The 24,308-nt window shown below is 42.8% G+C and overlaps 1 long non-coding RNA gene across 2 annotated transcripts; it reads left to right on the top strand.

Annotated features, from left to right (window-relative positions):
* The first annotated feature begins 1,978 nt into the window (after positions 1–1,978).
* On the top strand, positions 1,979–12,958 carry LOC138808547 (uncharacterized). Of its 2 annotated transcripts, none has more exons than XR_011366492.1 (3): positions 1,979–2,153; positions 8,526–8,591; positions 12,744–12,958. It is a non-coding gene; the product is annotated as an uncharacterized lncRNA (long non-coding RNA). The 2 variants fall into 2 exon arrangements; XR_011366493.1 differs by lacking the exon at positions 12,744–12,958 and adding an exon at positions 8,908–8,964.
* The last annotated feature ends 11,350 nt before the right edge of the window (positions 12,959–24,308 follow it).

The following is a 24,308-nucleotide window of genomic DNA, read 5'->3' as shown; positions in this document are numbered from 1 at the left end:
CGCTGTGAGTTTGGATAAAAAGTGGAAGACTTTTAGAAACTGCTCTACTTTCCTCTACAAACCTTACTGTTGTGCTCCATAGTTCTAGGGTGGCTTGAAGATGAACTAAAGGCATGGCCTTTGTTAGAGGCGTGGCTTCAGTGGATAATATGGCATTAGTAGAAGTGTGGCTTCAGCAGAAGGTGTAGCTTCAACTGAAGTTGTGGTCTCAGCTGTAGGTATAGCCTCAGCAGGAGTTATGGATTCAGCTGGGGGTGTGGCTTCAGCAGGGGGTGTGGCCTCAGCTGTAGGTATGGCTTTGGCAGGAAGTGTGGCTTCAGCTAGGGGTGTGGCTTCAGCAGGAGGTGTGGCTTCAGCTGGGGTGTGGCTTCAGCAAGGGGTAAGGCCTCAGCAGTGGTATAATTTCATCAGGTGTGGCTTTAGCAGGAAGCACTCATTGTGGAATCCAGCCAGTTCGAATCCAGTTGTTGCAGCCTTAGGCAGATATGGAATCATTCTGTACCTGTGTTTGCTCATGTGTAAATAGGTGAGTGCATGTGTCTTTGTTTTATGGGGCCAAGGATGAGCCAGTGTAGCTGGTGCTCCAGAATGGCAAGTGAGCAGTGAGCTCCTGTCGGTGCTGGCTGTAACCTTCCTGCAGGCTCACACAGCTAGCTAGCTAGCTCAGACATTCCAACACCTCATGGCAGGACACTCCAGGCTGCCTTAAAGGTCCTGGATGCAAGGAACTGTACTTGGCCCAGTGGTCCCACTGTCCTTTCCAGCCAGAGGGAGTGTTACAGTTTCTGGCTATGCATGTGGGAGACCAAATCATTTTGCTGTAGGCTGACACAAGTGAGAGCCACCAAGTGGTGTCTCCATTGGAGCTCTTAATCTCCCTCTTTCTACCTGTCTCAGTGTGGTCAGACGTAAAACTCATTGGCCTGGGGCCAGCAGCACGGCTGACCCAAAATGGAATTAAACCACATGTTTCCTTTCCTCTCTTCCCTCCTCCTCCCTGGGCCACCAGCCGATGGAGAAAGCTTTCATTGCTCTCATTGTTTCAATGCCCTCTCCCCTTCCTCCTCCTGCTCCTCCTCCTTGTCTTTCTCTGCTCCCAGGCCATAAGGTGAGCATTTTCCCCCTCCAAAGGTTCTCATGTGCTGCCATGATGCTCTGCCTCAGTGCAGGACCAGAGTTGTCGAACCCGTGAACCTTGGATCAAAACCATGAGCTAAGATGAAATTCTCTACCTTTTAAATAACTTCTCTCTCCTGTATTTGTCTCCACAGCAGCAGCAGCAGCAACAAATCCATTGGTGCCAAAAGGAGAAGTATCCAAGAAAGAAAAGTGACAATGGAAGTGCTGTTATTTAAAATAATTTCTGTTATATCACTCTGAGACTCACGGTGCTGACTGAAGTCTGTCTCAAGTTCCTCTCCTGGTTACAGCCATACTTCTGAATGAATGTCAGGCCCGTTGGTATCTGCTTGAGACTGGCTTCAAGACCTGTCCTCCATGCAGAGCAGTGGTACCTACCCAGGGTCGGAGTCTCTACATGGAGTCCCGCTCCCCTTACAGTTCATCTGTCAGGCTTCTTTTTAACTCTTGAATTATGCTTTGGAAAAGCAGCCAATTGAGCAGAAAACATAAATTGTAACCTATTCTTCCTTGTACTAAAGTTTTAATATTCTTTTTTTGTCTTTATCTCAAAAGAAATCGGTTCTACATCCCTTTTAGACTAAACTGACTCAGTTACATACAATCTCCACGAAAGCCAAATTGCTTAATTAGACAATAATATCAGAGAAATTGACCATTATATCTGATTACTGACTTCTCAGATGGTTGGCATTACCATTTATATTCTTTGCAGATGGGTTTTTTAAGACTGAAAATAATTTATTGTGAGATGGTTTTTGGAAGTTATTTTTAATAGCCTAATGGTTTTTTTTAATTTTCCAATCATTTATATTCATCATATAGAACCGAAAATAGAGTCACATTGATTCTCATCATGTGGCAACTCCTTTTTCCTCAGTTACAGACTGGTGGGACCTGGAGATGAAGCCGAGAGAAGAATGATTTCACCATTACCTATGATGTTAGAAGGGACAGGCCACAGAGGAGATGAACTCTGAGTGGGGAGCCATAAAAGTAACACACAGAAGAAGGTATGTTTTATGGTTGGACATTTTATTTGGTTGTCATAGAAGTCTCTCAATACTTCCAGAATATTGTTGCTGTTAACTTGCATTAGCAGAGTGGGAAATGAGGGTCAGAGGAGAAGCAAAATAGACAGGGGCCAGGTTCAGGCCACGGATCTCAATACTTTGAAATAATGTCCCCTTTCCCCCTTTCAATTACCACCAAGTAATTGGACCAAATGATCAGTCTATTGCTGGGCGCCCACCAGATATGTGACCCTCATGCCAAATAGTTTACATGCACTTTGCCCTTGAATTTCACAGCCACAATGTGTGCTTTTGTTATCTCTAGTCTACAGATGAGGAACCTCTCTCATTGAGAGGGAAGGTCCAAGTCAAGGTCAAGTGACTGGCAGAAAACACAGAGCTGACTCGTGACAGAGCCACACTTCTATCCTAGGGGTTCTCTGTGCTTTCTCCTTACCCAAAGCTGAATATCAATCAGTATCACAAATCGATATTACAAAAAAATAAACAGCTGGATGGAGGAGGATGTTTTCTGCAAGTAGTTATTGTGGTGAAGGGGAAAGAGCACTGTTGGGACCAAGGGTTTAACACATGGCTTGGTGGAGGTGGAGTAGGATTGGTAAGTTTGCAGCAGGAAATCACATTTCTCTGTCATTAGTGTCTCCCTGGAGAGGAAATATGGTCTCTTTATATTGAATATCAAGAAGAGCTCCTGCTTTAAAAGCCATCAGAGCAGCTGGTCAGGATTTGGGGGAACCTCTTGGTTCTTACAAGCTCAATTAGACAAACACAATGATTGTCAACAACCATAATAAGACCTCAGACTGTTTTTATGCAAATGTAACATTCCAGTAAGGGAGTCCTGGATCCTGTGTTCAGCTATCCACAGTGGCATACTGTGTTCCATTTAGGGTGCCCCACTGTAGGAGGGTCCCAGGTGGGGTGGAAGATTTTGGGGTACTTGAACAATGATGCCCTCTGGTATGGTTTGTACTTGAAATATCCCCAAAAGCTCCTGAGTTGAAGGCTTGCTCCCCAGCTGGTGGCCATAGTGAGAGGTGAATGGATCCTGAGGGCTCTGTCTCTACCAATGGGTTCATCCACTGATGACCTCATAGCTGAGTGGGCTGTCAGGGGGCGGGGCCTTGAGAGGTGATTGGAACTCATCAGAAAGTATCTGGCTCCACCAATGAGCATACAATGATGATATCATAGCTGAATGGGCTGTCAGGAGGCGGGACCTTGAGTGGTGATTGGATCATGCGGTTTTGGCACTAGCAACAGGCTCATCCACTGATAACCTCATAGCTGAGTGAGCTATCAGGAGGTGGGGCTTTGAGAGGGGATTGGATTCCAGGGTTGCTACCTTCATCAATGGATTAATGCCTCCACAGGGTGGGGGATGTGCCCTTGAATGGAGTAACTTTTCCCAGCCCATTCCCCTCTCCTTTCTCCACCTTGTGTTTCTGCTGCCACATGTGCTGCCTACCTCAGCTCAAAGCTATAGCTCCAGCCAACCACAGATGGAGACAAGCCCAAAGAAACCTTTCTTCCTTCGAGTTCAATTCCTTAGATCTTGTCACAGCATTGGAAAGCAGACCGACACTGTCTGTGAAAGCAAGCTCAAGGACCTGAGGCTGTATGGGGAGGCGCGAGGTGGAGAAGAGGAGAGGGCTCAGAGCAGGCCCGAGAGGGGGGCACTCTGGAGCTAGCAGAAGCGTCACATTGGACTTGCTGTGATCTCTAGGCTGTGACGGTTGGGGATAGGGTGGAGATGGTGTGCTCTACTGTGTGCTCTACAGCTCTGCCAATGTGTGTAGTGTGTCACAAGGTTTCTGAGAAAGAGAGCACCCAGGGCTACATGGCTGGATGAGGGGACGTGGCATAATTGTGGCTCTCCTCACACTTAGAGGCTTGGGGGACATTCACAAAAATTCTGGTCACTGGCTGAAACCTCAAGACATGGGAAGATTGGCTCAGATCTCCATTTGTCCTCTATCTTATAGTGTGCTTGTTAACATTCCTCCTCCTCCTCCTCCTCCTCCTCCTCCTCCTCCTCCTCCTCCCACTCCTCCTCATTCTTTTCCTCCACCTCCTCCTCCTCCTTCTCCTCTTCTCTCTCCTCTTCACATCTCTTTTCTTCCTTCTGCTTTCTCCTCCTTCTTCTCTTCTTCCCTTTCTTTCTTCAACTACCCTTCCTCTTTCTTCCTACTTCTCCTCCCTTTCTTCCTCCTTTTCTTTTCCTTACCTTCCTCATCCCAGGCCTTGTTCTTTCACTACTTGGCTCATGTGATTACTTCCAACTGAATCTTTTGAGAGCAAGTTTGTCCTGGACTCCCAGCTGACTAGCTCAGATCTTGGAGGTTCAGGTAGACACTGCCTTTATGGATGATCTGAGCACCACTGCCTGAGGACAAGAGGCATGGGGGCCAGAGTAACCGTGGCGCACCTGGGCCTGGGTAGAGAAGCCAACTGGGCTGTTGGCATATTCACCGGCTGAGGGCTGGTTTATGCCAGGTGCTTGTTGCTCACTGTGGACTGACTTCCACTCCCAGCTCCCCTTTGGAAATAGAAGCATGGGATGCGTGCTTGTCGTTGAGGCTCTCAGGAGTGGACAAGAGGGAATTTACAAGAAAGCAGATATGTGATTGCTTGGGGAGTTTTAGTGTGGAGGACCTTGCAGCCTCATGACCCAGGCCCAGGGCTGCTGGTCCTTTCTGTAGTGGGAAATCTTGGCGATGACAGAGTTGTGGTTATGAACCAGAACACAAGAACTCATCAGACACACCTTGTACCTTGCCACGGGGGTCATTTGGGGATCACAGAGTGGCAGTGGACAGGAACAAGGGACAACACCTGTCCAGTTGCTCCTGAGCAGCTCCCCATGAGATGAGGCATGGGTTGGTGGTCACTTGATGGTAAAACAAGAGAAAATATCTGGACAAATGTTTGACATGGTCTTACACGATGTGTTGGGACACTTGATTAGCACAGACCTGCCCTTTACCTTCTCTCTCGATGCGGAGTCCCTGGCTACCTCCAGGGCCTCAGGCTCAGGTTCCCCTGGCAAGTGAGAGTGGAGGGCATCCTCTTGTCCCAGTGGAACTGCTCCCACACAGGCCATGTGGAGAGAGCCGTGCTGGGCTCTGTTGTTCCTGCCCATCTGGTGTTCTTGCAAGGGACCTGTGGCTGCTTAGTAATATCATTGCTGTAAATCTACAACTCGACTTGTCTGTTAGTTTATATTTAAAGTGTTTTTGCTGAGTGCTGATGGCTTACACCTGTAAACCAAGTGACTCAGAAGGCTGAGATCTGAAGATCACAGTGTGAATCCAGCCTGGGCAGGAAATTTCTTTTCTTTTCTTTTTGCCAGTCTTGGGGCTTGAACTCATGGTCTGGACACTATCCCTGAGCTTCTTTTGCTTAAGGCTAGCTTTATACCACTTGAGCCACAGCACCACTTTTGGCTTTTTCTGTTTATGTGGTACTGAAGAATCGAACCCAGGACTTCATGCATACTAGGAAAGCACTCTATCATTAAGCCATATTCACAGCCCCAAAGCTTTGTTCTTTTTCTTCTACTTTTCTCCTGATGCTTTGGGAAAAGATGGAAGAGACAGAAGAATAAAAGATGGGGAAGAATGTGACCTTAGGGTCAAGAGAACAGAGCTTTACTCAAAAATCTAGAAAGAGCCAGGGGCAAGAAGCTCATAACTATAATTCTAGGTACTCAGGAGGCTGAGATCTGGAAGATTACGTCTCAAAGCCAGACCAGGCACATGAGGCTCCATCTCCAATGTAATCAAGAAACATCTGGGCTGGAGGCATGGCTCAAATGATAGAGCACTGGTCAGTCAGCAAGAAGCAAGCAAAAAGCCTCGGTTCAAACTTCAGCACCATCAAAAATACTCTGAAAGAAGAGGAAGGAAAACTAGTAGACATATTAGATATACTGTGTTGTTTAATTACTGCCCCTTGCTGGTTGGTTATTTTCGAGGTGGGGCCTTGCTCATGCCTGCACTGGAGTGGTCTGTGGTCCTACTATTTGCGCTGACTCATATCTCTGGGGATGGCACAAGCGTGCCACTGCTCCTAGCCATTGTGCTTCCACTGTGTCCACATGCCAGGGGCATGCCACCACTCCAAGCTACTGGTTGAAATGGGGTCTCACAAACTAACATGTCTGGGCTGACCTCGTACCACAACCCTCTGAACTCCTCTTCTGAAGTAGCTAGGGATACAGGCTCGTGCCATGGTGCCAGTTTCTTCCTGTTGTGATAAAGCCACAAATGCCACCATCGGTAGCCTACCCTCATGACACCATGGGACACTTGTCACTTCTCAACGTCCCCACCTTGAAGGGCCACGGACACAGGCCCATGGGAGTCAGCCTGCAACACATGCACTTTTGGAAGGACAGATGCAAACCAAAGCCCTCAGCTCATTTTGCTTTAGTTACTTTTTAGGTAGAGCCTCACATTCTTGTCCTAGTCAGCCTCGACTGTAGTCCTACGGATGCTGTCTGCAGAGCTGGGATGACAGGTGTGAGCCGCCATGCCCTGCTTGCTGGTTGAGATGGAGCTTTTTTGCTTTGCTGGCTGTGATCTATGATCTTCTTTACCTTGACCTCCCCAGCAGCCCAGGATTCAACCTAGCTTTGAGTCTTGCCTTCAACTCTGCCACCCTTTCTACCTTCCCTGTGCCAGGCTCTTCCCTTCACTTTTTGTGAAATACAGTCTCAGTTCTCTGCCAGGCCTCTGATTTACTGCATGGTGGAGCAAGTAAGTCTCTGAAGTCAGACTGGAAGGCCTCTTGATTAAGAGTGAAATCGCAGACATGGTGCCCCAGCTGAGCGCCGGGAAGATTAAGGTGCTAAGTACAGAGTAATTACAGCTAATTTTCTGATGCCCGTGGACCCCAAAGGTAGTCTGAGTTCAGGTGTGAGTTGGGGTGGGTGTGGGGTGGCAGGCTCACTGGGCTGGCTTTGGGGAGATGTGAGTTGGGTGTGTCTCCTGCAGCTACTTTGATTAAGGGAGGTCTGAGGGCTAAAGGGTAGGTAAGAGATGGGGGAGGGCTCCCTGGGTATGTGGAGTCTCCACATCACTACCAGGCTTTGGAACAAAGAAACAAAGACAGGAGGATAGATCTCCCTCTCTTCACCAACAAGAGAGTGGGCAGCAAAGGTGGGCAGGGGAAGGGAGAGGATGAAGGGGTGGCTGTGGAAAGGGAAAAACTGAATTAAACAGAAATTCAAATTGCATTTTTTGTTTGAAACCAAGGCCTCCCTTTTTCTCGCTCTCCTCTTCTTCCCTCCCTCCCTCAAACTCAGGGCCTTGTATTCACTCTAGAGATGAAAAGAAGCATACAAAGAATCTTGCTTGGCTTTCTTGCTCACAGCTGGCGATCTATCATCTGAGCCATACCTCCAGTCTGAATTGTTGCTGGTAATTTGAGAGACAGATTCTCAAAGACTTTTCTGTCTGGGCTGGCTTTGAACCAGCCTCTCGAGCAGCTAGTATGACAGGTATGTCCATCAGGAACCAGGCTTGCGTGTCCTTTATTTCTCAAATTATATAACACAGGCCCAGGCTTTTCTGCCTGAACGCGGCACTTCTGAGATAACTTATTCTTCAAAGACCTGTGCCTCCTTCCATCTCTCAGGAAGTGGTACAGACTCTGAGTCTCTGAGCACCTCATGGGGAATTCAGTTTCAACAGTATCTTCTCCCCAGCTCCAAGCCCACATCTCTGGTCTCCGTGTAGGAATGAGGGCAAAGGAACACTTCTAGCTCTGGTCTCAGAGGCCTGGGTCCAAGTCTGACTGTGTCTGCTGATCTCTGGGGTTGGGGTGAGCCTAAGGATCACATGGTGCAGACAGGGCTGGTTATCATGGTGGCTGGGGTGGGAATGAGGAGAAAGAGGGGGTTGAAGAAGAAGGAGGATGAAGACGAAGAAGAGAAAAGTAGAGAAAGGAAGAGAAAAAGTAGTAGAGAGGTGTTGGGAGTGAACAGTAAAGTTTAAAGTTCATCTTGACCCTGGTGCTCACTTGAAGGCAAGTACAAGGAACTGGTTTACTTAAAAAACACCAGGTGCCCGGGATTTCTTTGCTATGTCTGCAGAGTTTGTTTTACTTTCTACCAGTTGACCTTGTTTTGTTTTTACTGCAATCTATTTTTACTGAAATTTTCCTTGTTTTTCTGGACTATTGTAACCTTATGTTACCTCTTGACTTCTGATAGTATATATTAAGGTAAGTTAAAAATAAATTGTGCGCAGTCTTGAGCTGCAGACCTCCCGACCCCATCTTTGTCTTATGTCTTTATTTTTCTGCATCCTCGCCCCCTAATTCAGGATTTCCCTTTGTTGCCAGCAGGCTCCGGCAAGTGGCTCCTGAACAGGGAGTTGAAAACCTGGGATCATGGCAGAGGACCCAGCTAAGGTAAGAGGACATCCAGAAATAGAGAGCGGGAGAGAGTGTAGTCGGGAGTAAGAAATTATGGGGCAAGGTAATAGCCACATGTTATATGTGCAGGCTCTCAAGGGTGTGCTTCATGCTCAAGCAGTGAAAGTTAGACAGAGTCAGTTAGAATGTTTCTTTTACTTTGTTGAGGAAGTATACCCCTGGTTCCTGGAGGAAGGAACCATTAGTTTAAAAACGTAGCAAAAAAAACCCAAAAAACATTCAGGGACACTATGATGCAAATGCCCTGTAAGTTAAAACATTGCTGCTTTGTAATTGTCTGGTATCTGTGTAGCCTGCAGGTTCTGTATTGGGGTTGGCAAGAGGTATTGGCGGACGCACTATAAGACAGCCAACTGGGCCATTGGGAGCCATCCCCCAGATCCCCATCATGGTAAACTATCCACTAGTGCGGACATTTGGGCCCATCTGTAGTCCAACACTTTCTGTCTAACAGTCTACAATGTGCACGCTGTAAATGTGTTTGGTCTCAATGTTTGTGTGTATGTATTCTGGAATTCTTGGAATGTTTCTTCTCTCAGATTCATCCTGATTTGAGAGCCTAGAGGAGAATAGCTAACACTCCCTCAATATCTGTTTCTCTCTAGCTCCTTCTTTTTTACTTATACTTTAAACTGACCCCTTTTTCTACCCTTCACAGCCACCTCCTCCACCCTCTCTGGATCCAGAAGTAGTGGGGTGGTGGGGGTGAAAAACCTGGAGGATCTAACAATAACATAAAAGGGCCGGCAGGGAGAATTCACAGCCGGATGTAAATGCCACTGATCACCTACAAATGACACCAGCAAGACTTTAGCCTCCAGCCTTGACCCAGGGGGTCGGAATATGGGGGAGAACCTGTCAGTCTGAGGGGACGGCCGCTAGGGACTTCTTTCCCTTTGCCCAACATGACTGGGAATTTTCCTCTAACTTGGAAGGCCCCTGGGTCAATGTTTGCAGGAATCTAAAAGAAAAATCCTCCGGTGGTGAGTAGAGGGGGTTTGAATCCCCTGGTATGTGGATTTCAGTCCCACTTGTGAGTGGTGGTGAGATGTCGCCCCATTCACTGAGACCTGATTTGGTCTTTGTGGCCACTTGTTTGTCTTGTTTACTTTGGTGTGTTTTCTGTTCTATGTTTTCTGAGGTAGGGATGAACTGGGGGCCCATTAGCCCCCAACTCAGCCTTTTGTTGTTGTCTTGTCTAGTTCCGTTTTAGAATTGGTACCAGTTTTAAATGTACATAAAACTGATTGATTTTTGTGCGCTTTAAGATCTGTGTGTTTTGTGTGTGTTTGTGAACATGTTTAAGATAAGAATTATCAGCATGCTGTAACAATTGGGTCAGTTTAAGTTTCAAATTCAAAAGGTTATGAGGTTTGGACATTACCAAAAATTTTAAAGAATTTTTACATTGTTTTAAATGGCCTTTTAAGGATTCTTTAACTTAAAAAATTAAAAAATCTGGTATTTTAAAATGCATAAGGGTGGTTTCACTGTAATCAAGTTATCTGGCTTAACAAAATGCATTGGCTGTTTGGAATTTAGTTCTCTTGGCTAAAATTTGGGGCTAAATATTAAAAGTTTAAATATAAAAGTTTGTTTAACACTCTCAAAGACATTACTGTCCTGTCTGTCTAAAAGTATGTATTTTCATTCAAAAAACCAAGAGATAAGAAAAGGAAAAAATGTAAAAGCGAACAAAAGACCTAGCTTTAGGAGTAAGGGGTAAACCGGCAAAAGTTCAGTTCAGCTGGTCATACATGGTGGGACAGGCCATGGGAGGAGTCCACGCATGGTGAAAGAGGACAAGTTGGCACAAACGCAGTTCATCTTACCCTAAAGAGTGAGATTAGGTGTGTGCCCATTCCACAGGAGGGGCCAAGTGGCCCACTTTGTTCTGTCCTTTTTCTCTACAGGTAAATACTAGAAACATGTTGGTAAAAAAAAAATTAATGATGTGATGATCTGATTAGTATTGCTAAAACTGCCCCTTGGACTTAAAAAGGGGGTTAAAATGTATTTGTATAATGTGACTTGCTTTCAATGATGTTCTACAATTAAGATAGGTTTTTAAAAGTCATAAAGGTGTGAAGTTTACCTTCTTGGCACAGTGATGGTGATTGTAATTCTTGCATTAAGGAAAAATTGTCATGTGTGTTTAAAAGTTTTAATGTGTATCTGTTTTAAAACAAGCATCCAGGAGACAATGAGTGACACTTGGCCTCAAGATTTTAAAGGATTTTTAAAAAATGTAACTAAAAACTAAAATATAAAATAATAAAAGAGATTAATAGGAGGCTTAAAAATTAGGAATGTATTTCTGGATATAAAGTTTAAAAGTAAAATTGTTCTTAACATTTGCCTCAAAGTGAAAAAATTAGGATTACCAAAATAATTGCTTTGGGATTCAAAGTGACAGAGTGCAAGCCTTGAGATGTAAAGCTGATGGACAGCACTCAGGCCCCGAGTTCAAGTCCAGCGACCAGCTAAGGGAAATGCAGATGAGGCATTTATCCCAGTGTAGAGAAGACATTCGTGGGACAAGAGCTATGGAGGAGCATCCAGAGGCAGTAAGCCACTGCTCGAATGGCAAAAATGTCAGATCCTAGAGTCATTTGTGTGTGGCCCTTCAAAAATTGGTCAGAGCCAGAATGTCATGGGAAGATAGTTTGTAAGCATGCCTAATGTCCATGACTATCTACCTTGTAGGGACAGAAACATTAGTAATCTGTGATAGTACTAAAAAGTAAAGTTATAAAATGTGGGAGATGGTTTAAATCCCAGCGCCTGTATGTGCCAAAAGCCCTAATTGACAGTAACTTTTGAGCTAACACCAGCTACAAGAAATTTATCTGTTCAAGAAAATCGTTTGTAAACTTGAGAGTGTGTTTCTATTAACATCTGTCTATTAACATCTGCACGGGTGACTTAGGCATTGTTAGGGTCACTAGGGGTCACATTCCTAAAGATGCTTTTACAAACCAGAGTGCTAAACAAGCTACACTGTTGTAGCTGGAGAAAAAGTCTGTGCATTTGTCAAAAGTTAAAATATTGTTCTTAATGACATCTAACCCTGGTAATCTCTTTCTAAAATAGACTAAGGTTATAGGTTCCTGGCTAGGTAGGATCAACACCCCTGAGTCAGCTTGAGGAAGTTACAGAAGATGAATCTTCACCCATCATCCCCTTTTTAGAATAATGGACCAGAGTCATAAAAAAAATGTGGCAAAATAGACAGAAGAAAAACGCATGGAAAATAGTAGTGCAGGCCTGAGCCCTCTACATCTGCCTAGAAAATCAGCTTTATTAAAAGAACTATCTAGTTTAAAAGCTTGTCATCTTGGTAATTTGTCCTGGGCTATTGTCTAAATAGTCTTAAAAACTAGTGGGGCCACAGCCTGGCAAGCCTAGGTATTACTTGTATCCTTAACCAGTCTGTGTAGAAATATAGCACAAGGTGTGACAGTCCCTTGGAGACACTGAAAGACCCTGCTGTTGCTGTGGCTGCTACAGCCTTACAGTCACGGGGAGGAAATCGACATAGTTACCCTGACCTCCTCCACCATGGAAAAAGTAGACTAAACTCTTGCCTGATTCCATCATTTGTATGGCTTCGTTTTGTCCATGTTACCATATAACTACTCTAATTTTATTATGGCTACTCCTCTTGCCAGGAGACTAACAAACATGGTATTGCTCATTCCCTACACTGCTTTGCCTTTATGGGACTTCCTAAACATATTAAAACTGATAATCCTCCGGGATATGTCGGACAAGCTTTTCAAACTTTTTGTAAATCTTACCAGATTTTTCACTCTACAGATATTCCCTATATTCCTCAAGAACAAGAAATTGTTAAACAAGCCAACGGGCTGTTAAAACACCAAATTTTTAAATTAAAAGGGGGGAATTATCCCCCTTCTCTCCTGTTAATATTCTTCTCATGCTTTATTTGTACTAAATTTTTAAGTTTAGATTGTAATGGACTTTCCACAGTACAGTGACTTTGGGAACAAAAGAGAGCAAAGAGCTTTTGGCCAAGTTAAGTGGAAGGATCCTTTAACAGGTGATTGGCACGGGCTCGATCCAGTTTTAACATGGGGTTGAGTACATGTTTGTGTTTTTTCGCAGGAAGAAAATGAATCCCGCTGATTGCCTGAGCATTGCATTAGGATTGTGGAGGCTCATTCTGATGACACAAACCCTGACACATTGGGCTTATGTGCCAGATCCCCCGATTGTGCACCCTACAACTTGGAAGAGAGTTGAAGTACTCATTCAAGTCAATAGATCAGCATACAGTACAGCACCTGATCCCTTCATCCAGCACACCAAGATGGGAGATACCTCAGCTTCAGACATTGGAACTCCTTTCTACTTTACCACCAGCTCTAAAGACTCCATTCCAGGCTGTATTATAATGCTATCAATGACTCATAAAATTTGGATCCCAGACAAAAATCAAATGTACAATATACAGATGACATCTTTACCAACTGGGTACCCAGTTCATGCAAATTTTACTCCATCCTATATGATACCCCGTTGCATTAATTCTTCACAAATAGTAGTATCTACAGGAAAGCCTCAGCCAATAAGGTACAGGCATGTGAAGCCATTTGTTACCAATATTTCTGGAACTAAATTTCAATTAATGGACTGGTTTGGAGCTAATCTTACTAATAAGTACAATTGTGGACTGTGGTGGATGAATGGGCATCCTCAACATCATGTTTGGATGCTGGTGGCTGCACTCAACAACATAACCTGGCCCAATTCATCCCTTTTAAAAAATATGAGTTGGGTATCACCACCCCATGTCATTATGTATAGACCATTCAATATCTCTATAGGAGCTAATTATTTTAATGTCACCTGTTCTAATTGTTCTTTTACTAATTGCTTGTATAGCGGCATAACTGAATCTATACTTATTGTTAGACAACAATCTGTTGTTATTCTTCCTGTAAATATTTCTAAAACTTGGTATAAAGATTCTGGCATTCAGGTGTTAAGACAATTGAAAAAACTAATGTGTCCTCATCGATTTGTTGGGCTACTTGTAGCTGATGTTTTGGCTTTTATTTTGTTAGCTGCCTCTTCAGGGGCAGCTGATGTGGCACTAACACAAAACGTACAAACTGCCCATTATCTCAATCAGCTTGCTCATAGTACGACACAAGCCCTACCTCTGGACGCTAAAGTGGCAAAAACTGCTAAAAAAAACTGTTAAAACAATTTCAACTCTATATCACTTCCCTGACTTATGTTAAAGGATTGCTAATGTCATTGCTTGGCGTGGGAATGCTTTTGCTGATAGTTTTTCTATGCCTTCCTTGTATTATACGTGCACTGCAAAACTCTCTTATGAGTTTATGAATTCCCCTGAGAGGAACTGTAGCCAAAGACGGGTAAGAGGGGGTGCCAGTCTGACCAACCTAAGACATGGCCTTCAGCTTTACTCTGAAGAAGTTCCCGATGACGGGTAAGGCAGACAAGGTGATCCACCAAGCCTAAGACAGGCGGGTTCGCTTCTTCAAACAAAGATGGGGGAGATTTTGGGAGTCCACAGTAAAGCTCTAAGGTCATCTTGACCCCTGTGCTCACTTAAAGGCACGCATAAGGAACTGGCTTTCATGAAAAAACACTAGGTGCCCGGGATTGCTTTGCTATGTCTACAGAATTTGTTTTACTTTCTATCAGTTGATCTTGTCTTGTTTTTATTGCACTTTGTTTTTATTAAAACTTTCCTTGTTTTTCTGCACTATGGTAACCTTATGTTACCTCTTGACTTCTAATAGTATATAATAGGAAAAATTAAAAATAAACGGGGCTGTAATCTTGAGCTGCAGACCTCCCGACCCCATCCTTTGTCTTATGTCTTTATTTTTCTGCATCCTCGCCCCCTAATTCAGGATTCCCTTTCGTTGCCGGCAGACTCCAGCACAATGGAATTCTAGGCCTCCATCAGAAAGAATGACATAGCCCATTTGTTAGGAAAAGGAAAGACTTGGAAAAAATTGTATTAAGTGAAGTAAGCCAAGCCTAAAGAAATACAAGTCCCATGGTTTCCCTTATTTGCAATAACTAGTATATGTCTGAGACAAGCAGAAAAGATCAGATAAGTTGATTTTAGGTGAAATGAACCCCACTATAAGTATTGAATTGTTTTTTTTCTTGTGATTGTTTGTAACATATTTATAAGATGATTTCTTTGTTGCTTCATAAGCCCCGCTCCCACAGCATAACCACTGCTTTTATTGTATTTGATGTTGGTATAATTTGTGGAGGGGAAGGGCAAAAACAAACCATTTAAATAGGGATACAGGTGGACCCACTTCAACAATGAGATGTACAAGTCGTTATGTTGAAAAACAAACTTTACAACTTTGGTCGGGGGGGGGAGATGGGAAAGGATGGGAAGAGGAAACAGAGGAGGAGCCAACAATTCTTGATAAGAAATGTACTCATTACCTTGCCCATGTAATTGTAACCCCGCTCTATGGTATTTTCACAATAAAAATTTTTTAAGAAGACAAAGGCTGGTTCAATCCATTGTTCTCTCTTATGGGAACATGGTATGCTAGGTGTGGGATAGAGACCTGGCGGGCAGGGGAACAGATTCAGACCCAGATTAGAAACTTGCAGTAAGGAGTCAGCGAATTATGGGACTAGCAGTGTCTTGCAGTCTGGAGGATTGGATGGAAATTATTTGGACGGTATTTCTGTGATGTAAAAATATGTGGACCAAGTTGTAATATGAGGAAATAGACTGCAAAATGATGCATTATCCAGTATCTCTACTCTCTGTCACTCACTCATCCCCTAAGCTCTGGGTCTGATCCCTCCATAGTCCCAGCATAAGAGGGACTATGACAGTGATCCTGAGTGGTTATTCCTGAGAACAACCATTCAAGTTCACTTGGTGATTGTAATTGTGGGATGGACGACATTGTTTTGAGCAGTCTCCAGTACAACTGTGGAGGCACCAAACTAGAGCTAATCCTAGTTATCAGCCCAAGTGGGCAGGTTTGATGGGCACAGCAAACAGGAGCTTGTGTTGCCCTGCTCCCCAAGTAGATATGTAGATGGGTGAGGACTGTAAGAGCAGGTATGGGGTGACTTCCCCCACTGTGTCTGGATCACAATGATCCCACAATGCATACCTGTTTCTAGCTGAACAATAAGATACAAGAATCAAGGCCACATCCACATTCTGTGCTGCCTAGTACCATTGGCATTTTCCTCTATTGGCTCATACCACTACCAGCAGGTGAAGGAAGCAAAGGTGCTATGTGGTGACTGAGTGAATTTCAGAGATCCTGTAGGAAGTGGGTGATTGCAAGAATAGAAGTGATTTCAGAAAGCTTGGGAACATGGCCCCTCCACCTTCCCTATCCCATTACTGGGATATCTAACCAAACCAGAAATGCATGCACAATAAAATTTTCTTTAGGCAAGAAACAACAGCAAGAGTATCTGCAGAGGAATTGACCTGGTGGACCCACTAACACCAACAAAATGAAAACTGAAAACAGGTAACCTCATAACAATCATTACTGTGGACTGTAAATCAACCAAGGGTGAGACCAAAGATCATGCAGACCTGGAATCTTCCTCTGGTTCCTTTCTAGCTAGTGTCCTTTCCTCTGACACTGGAATAACTAACAATATGTCAGAAGTCCTACGTTACCCCAAGAGAGTAACCAAAAGATAAACAAAGGTAATAAGAGAGAAGGCATGGCTGGAGAAAGCTAGAGAACATGAAAGAATTAATTACCAAATTAAGCCTGGAGAGAGACCATGTTGCAGAGGACCTGAAGTTGGAGAGGTCCATGAGGAAAGACAAGGTTCAACAGATGAACCAACTGAGAGATGAGAAAGAGCAATGGGTGTGATAAGTGTTTGACCTAGAGATAAACATGGTGGAACTTCAATGGCAGTTGGCAGAGCTACCCTCCAGCAGCAGCCTGCAGGACCAACTCTGGCCAAGCTACAGCTGCCAGCCAAGACCTATTAGTTGCTGAAGTAGCAACAGAAATGTGAGAAGCAGTGTTACATTCAAAGGCAGGAAAACTAGAGCCTCAGTCTCCAAAATGTGAAGCAGCAGGAGCAGCTGTGGTAACTGGAGCAGCAGGAAAAGGCCTGGGATCTGCATAAGCTCTTCAAGACAATGGGAAGATTACACATTAATGAGGCCATGAGATACACAATTTTGCATAATCTAGAGATCAAAGAGCAGCTGGGCCAGCTGCAGGATGCCTTCCACAGGCTAAGAAACAGAAGGTGGAGCTCTCTCGTGTGCTGCACTCAAAGCTCCAAGTGAAGGAAGAAGCTGGACCAGCAAGAGGAGAAGTTAGAAGAATGGAAAGAGATGGCTGAGTTAAGGAGTCTAGTGGCTCAGAATCTCAGGAGCTTCATGAACAGCTGCAGGAGCTCAGAGCTACCTGTGAACAGCACAAGGCCTACAATTTTCAGCTGACCTTAAAGAATGAGGCTTTGCAGCAGCACCTACAGAAGCAGACACAGTTGCTGGACAAAGTTGCAGGACCAAGAAGGACCATCAAAAATTACACAACACTTGTGATGTGCCTTAAAACCACCAGACAGAAGCAGGAGCAGCTATGGGCCCCAGCTGAGCTTTCTGGCTTTCACTAGAGAAGGAGGAGTGAGCAAAAAGGAAAGGGGGTGATTCTACTTGTTGTGACTGTCCTAGAGGACAGACAATCCAAAGACTAGGTGGGATTGTTATCTTTATCCATTGATGAATTAAAGAAGGTGAAGCTTAGCCAGCAGCTGCAGGAGCAACAGACCTACTATGGGTTCCTGGCTAATATGGTAGTCAAGAGACAGAGAAAGCTGAAGCAGTAGGGTTTCTTCTCCAGAAGTTGAAACCACGGGAAAGGAAGCAGGACACACAAGTGCCCAGGAAGACCCTGAAATTCTGCTTCATCCACAAGCTGCCTGGAAAAAGTGGGCTACTAGAGGCAAGTGGATAAACTCCAACATGGATGCAGCTAGCTGTCAAAACCTATCAGCCCCATTGAAGAGTCCCTAGATTTCTATAAAGAACAGATGGAAATACTGGATGAGCTATATCAGAAGAAAGATGAGTGTGTCAACCAGCTCTTCCAGGAGAAGGAGAAGAAGAAGGAGCTGCTATTGCTTCTTACAGATGTAGGCACCTGAGTTTCAGGACAAGATCCTGGCAGCCATCCAGACCCCTGCAGATGAGGGACCCTCAGACCTCTCAGGCTTCAGGAAGAGGGAAGTTATGAAGAAGCAACAGATTTTAAAGATTTAAAGCTTGAAGACTATGTGGATACTGCCCAAGGAGAGGCTGGGGTACCTTGGCATCTCAAGGACCCCTACTACAGAGCAGATTGTGCTACAACAGCTTTCTATTCAAGCACCTATCTGAGCTTACATGTTTGGGCAGTAATGGCTGCAGGACTGAGACAAATGACAACTTGGAGATCATTTTTGCATGAAGACCTGGAAGCTTCCAGCTGGGGAATAGGGCTCTTGTCCTCTAACTTACTTTGTCGCCATAGTACTAGATGGCATACTCTTAGGCCTAATTATAATGAGTGAGAGAGGGGAGGAGCCAAACATACCAGAGGCTTCTGGGAGCTGGCCCAAATTCTAGAGACATTTAACAGTCCATTCATTACCAGGAAAAGGGCTCAGGTGTAGGTTTCCACAAAGTGTAAATTCTTTACAAAGGAAGTTGGAGAGTGATGGCACGGTTTTATATTATTATATTATGATAATAATAGAAAATGTTTGATGTCACAGTTTAATAATAGTGTAGTTTAATTTCATAACATTACATATTTTACATTTTATGCAATATTTTGATATTACCATATTGTATACATTATATCAATCATTTCATGATGTATGTTGTATGTCACTAGCATCACTTGGCTTTTTGAAAATGTAAAGAATGCTGAGCTGAGCAATAGTGAATTTTCTTTTTTGTTTGTTAAAAAGTTACAATGGTGATAGTGAGATGAAAAAATAATAAAAACCACGGAAAACAAGAAAACATTACTGCTGAAATCCTGGAACAAAGCAAAGATATGAGATGAACAATTGGAAGTCTAACACAATTGGAGTACAGACTCATGGATTACAGAAATGTAATCCAAAAATAAGAATATAGAATTATGAAATATCTATAGATATGGCATATCTTAATAATTTTTCAGTGAAACCTACTGAATGATACCTCTTGAATATTATTGTTGAATTAAAAAATAAAATTCAAACTAATATGTTACTTAGTCTTTGTAAAGTGTATTAGATTCTGCATGTGTAATGATACACCTTTGACTCAGGTAATAAATTGAAAATTCAGAAACAACTATTCAGTATTTAAATAAAAAAGTAATTACACAAATTGATCTAAATACCAAATGTATCCTCTGTCTTAGATTTTCTGTTTATTAACTTAAAATCACATTCCTTATGAAGGAGAAAAATAGCTGAACTAACATTAATAACTCTAAAATATTTTCTTAATTAAAAAAATTCCTCAAAGAAAAAGATTAGTGTAAAAATCACCTTTGAGCATACTCTACAACTGAGGTGTGAAAAATTAAACAAAAGTAATGAATTATATACAGCTCCATATTCATAGCTTTTTAATGAATTACGTTAAAATGTCCTTCATTTTGAAATCAGTTCAGAATTCTTGCACAAATTAAAATTGGGGAACTACATTACCAATAGAAAATTAATACAGTATTTTTTATGAGATTAGAAGTCCGATGAAAATAAAAAGATTGCAATGGCTCAAGTGGTGAAGCACCAGACAAGCAGGAGGCATGACAATTTACAAATAAAAAGACTTGGATGGTCATCTAATAACTCCACAATGAAAGCTCAGCTAATTTTCAAAATCACAAGATAAAAAGTCACCTACAGTATGGTGGAAAAGTAATTAATTCATAGTACAAAAATAAAAGATACAAAAAGGTAAGAAAAAAAAACAGTTTTCCAATCCTGTTCAAATTTAACTTTCGCCTAGCCAAAATAAACAACATTTGTCACTGTCTAAGGAAATTGTACGAGGCATTTCCATGAAAGAGGAAGTTAAAGTTGTGGTTTACAGGATGGAAATTCCAACTCCAGATGATATGTAAATCAACTTCCTTAAATGAGAACTCAGGTACAAACCCTTTTCTTGGCCCACCTCCCTGAATCAGAGGACATATTCCTCCTCTTTTTGTGAAAGGGAACTTTCTTTACACTTTTTTTTTTTACCATCTCCCCATTGCTGACACATTATATAGAGAAGTTTCTTGGGGTTGTGGTGTTTCTTTATCTTGACAATGGCAGTGTGAGTTTTTGGAATGTGGTTAAGAGTTCCCTTCTCTGGAGATTCGCTATTGGCTATTTCCAACTTCCTGTCAGACCCTTTTTCTCCAATGATAAACCACTACAAGTGAAGGTTCTAAACGTTGGGAATTCTATAGCAGAGAACCTTTCTCACATGAAGCAAACCATTAATACTGTACTAATTTGAATTTTATGCACAGTAATCCCATTTTGTTATGAAACATGGAGGTAACATATAATAAAACATAGCATGTGAAAAATGAAGATAAGATAAAGCAGCAACAATGCAACAAGATAGCAAGGAAATATTTAAAAATTGCTATAAAAATAAACCCATGCAAAAATGAGTCCCCAGTGACTGCTTTTCACCATGAAAGAAGGTGGATCTCAGAATAACAGCAAAAACAAAACAAAACAAAACAAAACAAATAAAAACATTTAATTCAGTGAGCATTGTTGTTTTCCCAGTAATCCTTGCTACTCAGTAGGCTGAGCTCTGAGGATGGCAGTTCATAGACAGTTCATATAGGAAAGTCCAAAAGACTCATCTTCAATTAACCACCAAAGTGGAGCTGTGGTCCAAGTAGTAGGAGAAAAAAAAAAGCAAACAACAACTACAACAACAACAACAACAAAAATTCACGAATAGTGCTCATGCCCTAAGTTCAAGCCCCAGGTACATTCGAGAACAAAAAAGCAGTACTGGTTTCAGTGACACAAAGCTCTATAGCAGACTTCTTATTACTAGATCCTGTTACCCATCCTGGGAAGAAAAAAACGGAAACACCTCTATACTAGACCATTGGGGTGTTAAATTTTCTATTATATTGGATTCTTTAAGTTTCAGTACTAATTTCTAAAACTAAAATAAAATAAAATCAATTGGAATACTTAGAGAAATAGCTGGTAATAATGGAGAAGAAAGAAAATGCAGGGTTGAACACTAAAGATTAAAGAATGGCTTCAGAAAAAATAAGTCATAATTTTTGGGGTAAAAATGAAGAGAACATTAATTCAGGCTAAGAGATTAATAATAACAATGGCAAAGCTCAATTTACCCTTTAGGCATACTGAGTGGTTAACAATAGCCAACAATTGTAACAATACAACAGTTTGCTGTCCAGTTGTGATGGTTCTTTGTTGGTGTCTGTCTTTCACTCTATGTACCCAATTATTGTGCATTCATCCCCGCTGTCATTATCATATGAAGGTAAAAAATAATACTTAGTCAGCACCAGTGGTGCACCCCTGTAATCCTAGCTACTCAGAAAACAGATCTGAGATCTCAGTTCAAATCTGGCCCGGGCAGGAAAGTCGTAGACACTCATCTCCAATAAACCACTAGAAAGCTGGAAGTGGTGCTGTGGCTTAAGTGGTTGAGGGCTCACCTTGAGCTGAAGAGCTGAGGTTTCCCTCAGACCCAGAGTTCCGCAGCACTAATGACAATTTTTTTTTTTTTGGGTCCGGTTGTGGGGCCTGAACTCTGGGCCTGGGTGCTGTCCCTCAGCTCTTCAGCTCAAGGCTAGCACTCTACCACTTGAGCCACAGCGCCACTTCCGGCTTTTTTCTTTTTTGCTTATGTGGTGCTGGGGAACCGAACCCAGGGCCTCATACATTGCAAGGCAAGCGCTCTACCACTGAGCCACCTTCCCAGCCGACAAAATTTTTTTAAAAAAGAAAAATTTAAAAAAAGATTGAGAGTCAATGCCTGAATGTCAAAGATGCAAACATAGTGTTAGGCTACTATTTCTCTGCTGACAATTCAGATAGGGGATTATGCTTTCAAAGAAAGTGGATCAACAGCAAGAAAGGTACAAAATTTATTATAGTAACAAAACCACAAATGGGAAAGGTTATGCCAGGGAAACTACAGAACCTATAACCCTAAAGAGAATATTCTGATAGGATAAAATTGATAGAGAATTGAATATTGATAATGTGCTCTTGAAATCCAATGTATATAGTTATATGTATATATATATATATATATATATATATATATATATATATATATATATATATATTTATGTCTATGATAATTTTTAGATCATTCTCAAAAACGGCATTGAGTCATTAAATTATATATTAGAATACTATATCATTTTATAATAAAAAGGCATAAATGATATTTGAAATAAAGGTAAGAGAAATAGAGTGGAAGAAGAGCTTAGGAACAGATCCTCTACCCTGAGTTCAAGTCCAGCACTGACAGACAAACAACAAGAAAAACAACATCTCAAGGATGAGTCAGTATAGACAATAGACAAGAGGAAGTGATCACTGAGCCTAGGATCTTTGTTCCCTCATAGTCAGGTGATCAACGATAGTCACGTGATTACTGGTATCAATCAGGCAGGTGATGGGAAAGCTGGGAGGGGCTGGTCTGTGGGCAGATTTAATCCTGATCACAACTCAAGCAAGAGATAATTCTTGTCATCTCAGCTTTGTGCAAAGTGTGAATTGGAAGAACTCAGTCAAGGAGATCCTAAGAATAAACACAAGTTTCTATTACAAAAACAAAAGCAAACACAGAGAGGACAAGGCCTAAGTGGTAAAGTACCAGCCCAACATCAGGCCTGACAAATTACAAATAAAAAAAAGTATAGGATGATCACCTGTTAAGAAATACGAACTCAGCTACTTTTGAAGACCCACAAGATACAGTGGATAATGTCAGTAATATGGCCTACAGTCCTGTGGAAAAGTAATAAATGCATTGTTCCATTATAAAACATACAGAGAAGTAAAAAACAAAACAAAACAAAATAAAACAAACACAATAAACTTTTCCAATCCTGGACAAACCTACGTTGCACCTAACTCAAATAACCTAACCAAATAGTAAGAAGTAGGTCCTTGAAAGAGGAAGTGGAAGGTGTGGTTGCCAGGATGTAAATTCCAGCTCCTATTGATATGTAAATGAGCTTCCCTAAGCAACCAATCAGAGACTTCCTTTCCTGGACCCACCCTCTTTCAGTATAAATAGAGTGGAAGTCTGAGACTCAGGCATTGCTGAAGATCCTACATCAGCAGGACAGAGGCCATTTGGAGCTTGGATACTCCAGGTGAGGATTAGAGTGAGAGAATCCACTCCTCTTTTAATTCTTCTCTCCTTGGTTTGGTGGTGGTGGTGGTGGTATTGTTTTGTCGGTTGCGGGGATTGAACCCAGTGGTAGGGCAATGTTGCTGGGTCACTTTGTGCTCAAGACTGGGCATTGTCCCTGGGCCACTTTGTGGTCAAAGCTAGTGCTTTACCACTGGAGCCACAGCCCACTTGTGATTTTGGAGTGATTAATTGGAGATAAGAATCTGTGTCAGGGGGACTTTTGTGGCCGAGGCGGTTTCAAAGCTTGATCCTTAGCTCTCAATCTCTTGAGTAGCTAGTCTTCTACGGGTGAGCCACCAGCACCTCATTAGATTCTAGGAATGATGGACCCTGACACTGCCCAGGCCTTCCAGAAAGAACTGAGATGTGCCATCTGTATAAATACTTTCATAGAGCCAGTCACCCTAGAGTGCGGGCACAGTTTTTGTCGACCTTGTCTCTGCCTCTGCTGGGAAGAGACCCAGACTCCAGCCACGTGCCCTGTGTGCAGGGGACCCAGCCAGCAGAGAGACCTCAAAACCAACGTGGTTCTGAGGAGCCTGGTGGCCATTGCCAGAAGAACCAGCCTCAGGCATTTTCTGAGCTCTGAGGAATACATGTGTGGGACACACAGGGAGACAAAGCAGATGTTCTGTGAGGTAGACAGGGCCCTGCTCTGCAGGAGCTGCTCCAAGTCTCAGGAGCACAGGGCTCACAAACACCATCCCATAGAAAGGGCTGCTGAGGAGCAGAGGGAGATGATTTCAAAGCAGATGCATGCTGTATGGGAAAAGACTCAAGAAAACCAGCACAATTTACAGGAGAAGTGGAGACTCATCAACCGATGGATTTGGTATGTGAAGCTATTCCAAGGCATGACTAAGGATGTTTTTAGAGTGCTGTTTTTAGAGCTGGGTGTCCAGGAGGAGGAAAGACACCATTCCCAGCTACTGATCAATGAAGGAAGAGCCATGTTACTGCAACTCAGAGGAAGGGAAACCCAAATGGTTCAGAAGAAGCATCAGCTCAGGAATATGTATCAGAAGCTGATCGAAACATACCAGAAGCCATATGTGGACCTGCTTCAGGATGTAGAGTTGACCCTAGAAAGCTGTGAGTCAGTCTTGTTCTTCCTGCCTCTTCCTCTGAGGCCAGAGCTCAGTGCCCCTCCCATTCCTGGATTGATAGAGAGGCTCAGCCAGTACCAGGTGGAGATTGCTTTCAATGAAGCTACGCAGAATCAAGATCTTGGGAGCTGTGTTGGA

The sequence above is a fragment of the Dipodomys merriami genome, unplaced genomic scaffold (genome assembly GCF_024711535.1).
Source record: "Dipodomys merriami isolate MVZ:Mamm:240054 unplaced genomic scaffold, mDipMer1.0.p SCAF_453, whole genome shotgun sequence".
NCBI lineage: Eukaryota > Metazoa > Chordata > Mammalia > Rodentia > Heteromyidae > Dipodomys > Dipodomys merriami.
This window is presented reverse-complemented; position numbering and strand designations above follow the sequence as displayed.